Raw genomic sequence first — 9,610 nt, forward strand, 5'->3', positions numbered from 1 at the left:
CTCAGAAGAATGATTAATCATGGCAAATTCTCCGCATTTTGCCTCAGAAAGAGAATCTGCCTAAATCCTGGCTGTTGAGATCCAGGCGTGGAGCACAGAGTGCTGCCCAAAACTGACAAAGCCCTGAAACGTAGCAGCCCCAGCTCTGGTTTGCCCAAATCCTGCAGCAGCAGCAGCAGCCAGCCTCCTGCAGCAGCAACCTCCTTGCTTCGCCCAGAATGCAGCCCGCAGAGACAGCGCAAACTCTGCCCCCTGTTAGCACCAGCTTCATCTGGCTTAACACTAGACTCACTAAACTATGGCAGAGGTTTTCCTCTGGTATAAAATAACAGAGCTTGAGGAGAGCATCTCTCAGAAATAAAACATTCCCAGGTACTTTATAATGAGCAAGATCCGGCCAAACGTATTTCCTCTTGAGCCTTTGAAGTATTGCTCACTTTTTTTTTCCCTTTTATAACTATTGCAGAATCCTTTTGGGTTAGATGATGAATGTCACAGAAAAGCCATTCAACAATGCCACCGATGCTTTGAACAACCTTCAAAAGCACCTTGAGGAGGTCAGTGTGTTAATTTATCAGGAGCAAAATATTATTTGCGATATACATTGACTTTCACTCCACAGCTCATTTGCATCTTTCCTGAGTAAGGGCATAGGGAAGAAATACACTGAAGCCTTGAAACAGCAACTGTCCTTCGGTGCTTAGCATGTGATTTTACACTGTACTCAATATAATCTACTCTATTTTTGCATCTGACAGCAAGGGAAAATACTTAGAGAAAACATGCTCATTTCTCAGCTAGGAAGCTGAGGAATTCCTCAACACACACAAAAAGATGAAGGTGGCAATACAGCTTGAAAACATGTGCCTTTGAGAGTGAGGATCCAGCATAATTAAGAGGAAAGATGCAACCTTTGGTACCTTAACACCAACCCTCAAAGGAGGCAGCACCACATCTAGCTGTTCTTCCTAAGGCTGAGAGAAACCGAGAACTTGCATTTGTGCATGTGTGCATGGACGTGACTCCCCTGTCCAAAAGAAATCTCTGCCTGGCTAAGTTTCTGTAGCACATTTCTTTGTCATGAGTAACCCCATTTGCCACTGCATTTACATCCAGATCTTCTTTTCTTCATATTTAAAATTGAAAGCCCTGCAGAGCTGTAGTAGATTAGTAAAACAAGGCCCCATCCTCAGCACAATACAAGGGCTGCAATTTCATCCCTGAGATTTGGCTGCTCCACTTGAATTGTGCTTTTGTGCTTCATGGCATCAACAGAAACATCCCCCTGAATTGCTGCCTTGTATTCGGTTTCAGACAGCACTCAGTATTATCCGGCTTTTAGCAAAACGGCATCTGTGAGCGTATCCCCAGTGCACTGGGAGGAAAAGCCTGGACGGGGCTGGAGGAGAGAGAAATATTTTCTATTTAATTTTGCAGGACCGGAGTCAGTGTTATTTAGACCTCAAACTTGCACGTCAGCAGCCATATCACTCGTCAGAAGCCACAAGATCAGGTACATCTCAGGTCAGCGTTGTCTGCCACAAGGTGCTGCAGGCTGATGCCAGCCGATTATTTCGGATGAAGCAGACTGGAAACTGGAGTGATACCGTAAGTTTATGCTACAGAAGGATGGTTGTGATTCATCCCTCTGGCCTGGAAGTTCACCCTGAGCTGTGATTACTCAGAAGCAAGTCCCGGTGAGGATTTCTCACAGGAGAAAAGGCTCCTTAGCTCTTTGGAGACGTGGCACCATCCCAGAAAACAGCAAGACTTGAAAACCACAGCTGGAGCCTGCAAGGTTTACAATCTCTTAGAAAAGAGGATTACTGCATATTCTGCTACAAATAAATATTATCCTTATCTTTCACCAGCCTTCAACTCCAAAGTCAGGCATATTAGCTGCGATGATTTTTGCATCTGACAGCAAAGGCCTAATTCTGCACACTGAGACTTGTAAAACCCAGTTAATGTCACGATGTGAAATTAGTGAGAAAACTAATCCCCTGTACCACAGCGGTCCATTGGCAGAAAGGTGATAATACATGGACATGATGAAGACAGAGAGCTCCACTTTAATAATTGCAGTTGTTCATTTGTATGATCTATACTGAATTTTATATTTATTTTAAAAGCATATCAACTCTACAGAAAACATTACTGGCCCTAAGTAAGCAGAATGAAGCACTCCCCATACACTGACCACAGGGATATCTCATCTGTCAGCAGCAAAACCAAAGCAGGGCCGTCTGCACACACACATCCCACGCTGGGACCCCGAAAACCTGCAGAGTGGGGCTCCAGCTTGGGGGGCAGGGGGTGAGCAAGAAGAGAGCAGGACACTGGCAAAGGGCTATGGGGGATAGCAGGGATGGGGATAGGGATAGTGATAGCAACAGGGATAGCTTACTGCAGCAGTGCTCAAATCCCAGCTGAACTATCTAATAATAATATATAGTAAAGGATATGTAATTACATATAATAAGAAATTCCTGCACATGAGGAAGTTCCAGCCTTTGGGGAGATGCTCGATGCTAGCAATGTAGTTTTGCTCCACATCATCATTATTATTTTTTTATTCATTTTATTTAATTAACGTGTGCTTTTTTCTTTTTTTTTTCATTTAACTTTTAAATTATGTATCGATGGATTATGCTATTTTTCTGTTGCATTTCGTTTCGGTCCCTTCTCCCGCCTGGTGCAGCCGGGGGTGCAGCAGAGGGGCCGGCCCCTGCCTTCCCCGCGCCCTCCCGCGGCGGCGACGCCAGGTGGCAGCGCAGCCCCGGCCACGGCCGCACACGGCTCGGGGGGGGGTGAAGAAAAAGAGAGAGAGAGAAAGAAAAGAAGAAAAAAAAAAGCCACAAACCGGCAATTCACGAATAAAAGCTTGCAATCGTTTAAAAGAAGTAACAGAGAGAAGCAAAGGTTCCGCTAGGAAATACATATGGGGACTGTTTCAGCACAATAGCGTTGTTTCTAATTTATTTCCAGCCCCAGAAATGTCCAGAAGTAGAGGGGGTAGGGGGGGAAGGAGAGGGGCCCCAGGGCTCCCCACAGCCATCCTGCTCCAGGGTGAAACCAAGAAGCATTCCCCTCTCCTAACTGTACCTAGAATCCTGGTCTGCACCTGCACACTAAAATTAGAAAATTAGGAATTTAAGCATTCTCCAGGCTAACTTCTATCCCTCTATTTTTGCCTCAATATCGTTCTTCGCCTAAAACACCTCCCTGAGCCCTTCTGTGCTGCGCTGCTGCAGAGCCACAGCTCCTCCTCGCCCTTGTGCCGTGGTTAGGCTGGGCCGGCTTTGTTCCATCCTGGGAGCTAGCCTCTCTTTTCCTGAGACTCGTACTTCCTCACAAACAACTTCAGTGTCAACAAATTCGCTTCTGCTGTTCCAAAAAACACTCAGTTGCGAGTTCCCAGACCATGGCAGCTCCGGAGAGCTGAGGAGAGGCCGGGAGCAGAGGGCCAGGCACAGGCCTCGCAACCAGGCCCCACGGTCACTGCCTTTGGGATGTGGTCGCCTGGAAAATGCCTACAGTCCACATGGGTAACAGAGAAATTGTGCTAAGGAGCCCCAGATCGCTCCTTCTGGGGTTGGTTTTCCCAAGCAGTCTGGGTGGGCAGGACATCAGGGGGAGGAGGGCAGGCAAAGGGTCATGGCCACCCCTGGGTTTTGTCAACACGTGGAGCAAAGAGCAGATGGCATGCAGGTGACATATACGACTGCGTGAAGCAACGCAACCTTGACCCAGATGGAGGTCACGCCTCTTCAGCTTTAACAGTGACTATATTACAGCCCATCTCATCTTCATAGAGAAGCTTTCTTGAGACCTCAGTAACCTCACCTGCCATAAATACCTCAGATACCGTAACTCCCCAGCAGCTGCCCTCGGACCACGTGGCCCAGTCCACCGCAGGTCGCTGAGGATTTCAGGGCTCATTTCCTGACAGCTCCTTCCTCATGTAATTCCAGCAAAGCCAAAGATTATATCTCGTGCATCACTGCTAATATCCTTCATGCGGAGCTGGATGTTTGCCAAGTACTTGCTTGGCTACTGATCTTGTCTGAAGTTTGTTAAGCAAAGAGCCAAGTGCAAGCTGTGGCAATCTAACCACAAAACCCAAGCAGCACAAAAGATGCACTCATTATTCAACACCTCATTGCACAACCTAGCAAAAAGGCAGCACCCTTTTCCCCTTTTCCCACCCGTGTAACCTCTCCGTATGTTTTGTGTTTTTTTTTTTCAACATACGTATTTCACAACATTGGTGCTTGGGAGGTAGAGGTGAACTTCCACTTAGCAGGGACTTTTCTGGGAGGCCGCTGTTTCTCCAGGTTTCTTACAGAGACCACAGTGAAGCCAAGTATGAAGAAGAAAACACAAATAAAGGCAACAAGGAGAGGGAGAGGGCAGCAATGCTCCAGTATTTGTAGTCATGTCTGTGTTCAGCTAAACTGAATAGGGCTGAATTGGACCCCAGACTCTACTTGGCACTGGAGCAAAGTTTTGGACTACACCCGTGAGAATTACTACAGAGAAGAAGGAAAGTACTTCTGTATTATTTTGTGGAGGTTTTCCATTTAACTGGAAACACACACAAATTAAATAAGCAGTACACCAGTTCACTTTGCGTGACTGGTATCCCTAACCAGAGATAATGATCTCTCTAGCACAACACGTAACATACCTGCTTGTGGCCCTGCGTTGGGTACGGACTGGACAAAATGTTCTTGCAGATCCAAGCAATTTTGTTGAAGCAATCCCAGCGTGAAAATGGATGGTACTGCAAACCACACAGATATGAAAAGCTTAAAAGACCTGTATATTCACATACATATCTTCACTGGAAACTGAAGATGGACCTACAACTTTGTCTTCATTTAATCAGAATCACGGTGATCCATGTAACTTTGTCTAGCATATTGCTTAAATTGATAGTTTACGGTCAGAGGGTTAAAAGCTTAGGAAATGACATTGCTTACATAAAAAACTACCCTCCTGAAGCCCGTCAGCCTGAACAATGATATTTTCCTTTTAACTTGACCTGACCAGCAGGGTAGCCTCCGGTTGCACTCACACACTGTCCACACTTACAGCTCCGTTATTCCCCACTCCCATACAGCAAATTCTCTGATGTTCCCAACAATCAGAAGAAAAGGGGCGTCTCCTCCCAGCAGCTCTGGGTTTCTGGCAGAGCCCAAACCCTCCAACTCCTCTCCATCTAGGCACATGCAGCACTGCAGTCTCAGCACCCAGACCGTGCTCACCATGCACCTGGTCCCCATGGGCTACTGCATGGCACAGGGCATCTGCCTCCTCCAGGGTCACCCTTGACTAGGTGGCTGCTAACAACACTGGGGAAAAAACAGAGCAGTGCAGGGGTGTTGTTAGCACACTGGAAAATAACATAACAAAATGAGTGAGATGATAATTCCCAGAAACGGTGCATCATGCAAGGTATTGCATAGAAAGATCACGTTTTAATAAGGATGGGACAGAAAGCTGATATGTTGTAGGCACATGCAAAAACAAAGATGTTGCACAGAATGGTGCAGGTCTAAAACTCAGTAAATAGCTCAAGAATGGCAGTCAGGAACACCCTTGGCAATATTTAGATCACAGCTAAAAGCAAAAGTGAGTGATGTAGCTGAGAGAGGGGGATCCATGAGGACCCCCTGCACAGAACATAAAAGCACCCAAGATCAACTGCTATATGGTGGAAATAGCCCCTTCTGACTTGGAGTGGAATGTGAAAAATTCTTCATGCTGCTGAAGATTGCATCCTGAGATAGCTTGGCCAGAGAAGGGTCACAGCGTGTGCTTTTTTGGGAAGATAGCTATGTGAAGAAGGGCTGGAAGGACATCACAGAAGCATGAGGCAGACAGTAGAAGGCACTCACTGCCATGGTGGGACAGCCCTAAAACTGAACTACCGTTAGCCTTCACAGACCTCACACCATAAAATGGGAGAGGGGGAGGAAAGAAAGGAAAGAAAGGAGAAGGAAAAGGTCACATGCTTGCTCTTCCCCCTGAGAGTTATCTCTGTTCTCTTACAGCAACAGCAGCATTGCACTTATACCAAGGTGTGCCTACAGCTGGACGTATGTTGGCTTATATTACACAACTGAAAATGTCAAAATTACCCACCAGCTTAGCCCTTTCCTCCCACACCCAGCAGAGCAGGACTGCCCAGAAGCTGTCCTTGTGAAAAGACCTGGTGAAGAAGTTTGGGTACATGCCCAAAGGAGACAGGTTTCTCTCCAAAAGGTACAGCAGTAATTTTGTCTTTCACCCCTGCGGGGACATGCCTGCTAGGGAGCATCAGCTGCCCCCCCAACACCATTCCTCTGCCCCAGCTATGAAGCCCCTTCAAAATACTTTCCAGGACAGCAGGTTTTATAGGCTGTGTTCACCCAAGTAAATCTCCTGATGGGCAAAAAAGATGGTGAACTATAGCCAGGATCCAGGTGGATCATGCTTTCTCCTCGATTAACACTCTTGGGTCCATCTCCTACATGAGCTCCCTGGTCTCCAGGCTGATGAAGGTGCAGGATTTCTACAGAGGTGCTGCTGGCCAAGACCAGTGCTCTGCAATTAGAGTGTTTCCCTGCAGCTGGTTTCCAGCAGCTACAGCTGATGTTACCAACACAGGAACAGCCCTGGGTTGTCTGCTCTTCCTCTTTTGCTCATTAAAAAAAAAAAAATAAAATAAAGGAAAAAAAAAAAAAAAAAGCAAGAAGCCATGGGGCCATGGGGAAGGTTGATCAACATTTTGAGAAAAACAAGTGCTCACTTGACCTGCTCACTCACAAGACACTGACATCTGGCCACCCTGACCTGTCTGGGCACTATGATGAAAGGAAAGCAGCACCAGTCATAGCTAAGCAGCTGCTCCTTGCCCTGAAGTTGCCCAGAGGTCACCAGTGGGCTGGCTGGCAGCTCTGCCAGAATATGCCCACAAGAGGAGACAACATTGCCCTGACTCCTTTGCTGTGATCTGAGAAGATACCCGCTGGAGACCAGCAGCTGTTGGTGGGACCTGCCTGTGGCCCTTCCCCACCCAAAACAACCTGGCAGACAGCAGAGGAAGAAGAGACTTGGCCTCTCCCATGGACCTGCTCCCAGACCATCCCAGGGCTACCCGTCAGCACCCGCCATCACCCATAGCAAGAAACGTAACTCTTCTGGCATCAGTCCCCGTCCATCACAGATGAACTGCTCCATATCAACCGCAATAAAATGCAGAATAGCTGCCTCCATCCCACCACCCAAGGAATAAAAAGATGGATCCCAACCCCAACTTTCCCTTCTTTAGGACCTTTTCCTTTGCAAGCGAAATCTCAAGAGACTCTGCAAAACCATTATTTTATCTCTTTTTTTTTTTTTTTTGATCACGTTACTAATAGTTAAGCATCCTTCCCAGCACTTGGCAAGCCTGGCAGACCCCCATCTTTAGCACCTTCCCCCTTGCCTCCCCAGCTGTTGCAAGTGAATGGTTACAACAAGCCTCAGCTGAAGGGCCGGGAGAAACTCGTCTTCTCAAACCAGCTGCGCATGGTGCTTTGCCTCTCCTGTGAAACTCCTGTCTGGCCTGTCTCGGTGTCTCCAGGTACATAAACTGTTTAACAGAGACTCTCCAAATGTTCTCAGGACCCTGAAAGCCAAGAATGTGAGGACTGCGTAATTATGAATGAAGCTGGTGGCAAAGAAGTTGGTCACAGGACTGGGAATAAACCGCAGAAATACAGGGAGCAGGTATCCATATGCCTAAGGAAGCTAGATATAAGGCAGGAGGGGCAACATTTTTGACTCCTGAAACCTTTTAATTCTTTTGCTGGAATTGTTCCTAGAACTTCTCCAGGTAAAGGCAAGCCTCACCTCTTTAAAAGATCCTGACTGATCATTGAGGACAACTTGTTTATTACTTAAAGAAAGAGTTGTCTTACAATATTACTTCAGCCTTCTTAACTAAAAGCTTTTCTTATTCATGAACTTAAAAACATCTTACAGCAATCCCATGAGTGATCCCATGGCAAGGCTAAAATGATTTCTGTAAGAAAATAATGCAGTTAGTGGGTATTAAGGGAAGAGCACCTCGAGCCAACAACAGGAAACAGAGAAAAAAAAAAAAAAAAGTAAGCTGACGAGTCTTTCAGGAACCTAAGTGCCATGCACAGGTGTGGATTCATTTGCCTTTTTGGCAAAAGCATCATCATATGGTCCTTCATTACATGCCATACCTTACACATTGCATTCTTCACTGCTCCATCTGTTATACTAATTCAAATTTTGTAAGACTGCTTTGAAAAAGGAAACAAACAGGGAAATGACCTAGGTTTTGTTTCTGCAGGGTTATTTTTAACCTGAATCTTTCCACCGGTTTTGCTTATGGTGCAGCTCCACCAAAATTAAATAAATAAATAAAAGAGAGACAGCATGCTGTAGTTCATGGCTGGTGGCAAGGATTCCTTAAAAAAAGAACATAAAAAGCTCTTGCACCTAAGTGATGTGCTCCAGGAAACAAAAAATTGCTGCCTTTGCTGTTGCCTGTGATCAATCACATTACAAATTCTGTATGATTTTGTATTTAAAAGAAAAATCAATACATTAGCTGTCTTTTTTTCCAGTAAAGTAATGCAAGAATTTTAATGCATGTCTTCTCCGACAATAGACAGACTTGTTATCTTCAGTGTCACCAAAAGACCCAACATCATGCCTTCTGTATCATCAGACAGAAGCTACAGAGCTAAAAGCAGCAGAAAGTAAGGGCAAAATAAACTTTTCTTCCACCAGGACACTTACAGGCTAGGCTCATGGCATTGAAAGGCATTATCTGCAGTGAAACCAAACAACCAAACTTACAGTCTTAGATCTGAGCCTGAAAACCTTCCCCCGAGCAACAGCCCCCCTTGACTGGAAAGCCAACCAAGCCCAGAAAAGATGCAAACAGTATGTAGGACCTACGTAAGCTTTCTGTACGCGCAGAGTTAGGATGGGGCTTCTGGCATAGTTACTTCACCACCAGGAGCGTTACCCAGGAAAACAGTGCCAGGAGGACTGCGAAATGCCAAGAGGCCTTGGTAAAGTGGTAGATCAATGCTTAATATACACGAAAATTATACACACAAAAAAATCTAGTTAGAAAAATTGTTGCAGCATGAAGGGAAGATACAGAAGCATGTAGAAAGACAGGCATAAAGGCAACATCGAGACTAGAAAAACAGGGCATGTCAGAGAAGAACCTCATAAATACAGGCAAATACTTTAATTCCTTGTAGAGCTCCATGTTTTCTATGCATTTGTTTTCTTTATAAAGAGTTTTCTCGGTGGGCATCTACTGGAGTTCAAAATCTTCTTGCTTTAAATCTCACAGGAGTCAAAGAAGAGAATTTATTCAAAGCCCGTATCTGAGATTATCACATATCTGATATTTAGCTTCAAGAAGTAAACAAGTTGTTTGTGTTTTGAATGAGGAAAACATTTTCTTCCTATGAAGCTCTCAGGGGAATTCAGTAAATCTTTGCACAATGAATTTTGAAAATGTCCATAGAAGTTTTAGTGGTCCTATGAGAAATACAGATAACAGAGGGAAACAAACAAACAAACA

At 45.4% G+C, this 9,610-nt stretch overlaps 1 long non-coding RNA gene across 1 annotated transcript; it reads right to left on the reverse strand.

Moving 5' to 3' along the window:
- Nucleotides 1-424: 424 nt before the first annotated feature.
- On the reverse strand, nt 425-7,564 carry LOC106018651 (uncharacterized). Its single transcript, XR_002404357.4, has 4 exons — nt 7,322-7,564; nt 5,271-5,357; nt 4,691-4,786; nt 425-1,791 (listed from the first exon to the last, which is right to left on the reverse strand). It is a non-coding gene; the product is annotated as an uncharacterized lncRNA (long non-coding RNA).
- Between the last annotated feature and the right edge of the window lie 2,046 nt (nt 7,565-9,610).

The sequence above is a fragment of the Anas platyrhynchos genome, chromosome 4 (genome assembly GCF_047663525.1).
Source record: "Anas platyrhynchos isolate ZD024472 breed Pekin duck chromosome 4, IASCAAS_PekinDuck_T2T, whole genome shotgun sequence".
NCBI classification, from domain to species: Eukaryota; Metazoa; Chordata; class Aves; order Anseriformes; family Anatidae; genus Anas; species Anas platyrhynchos.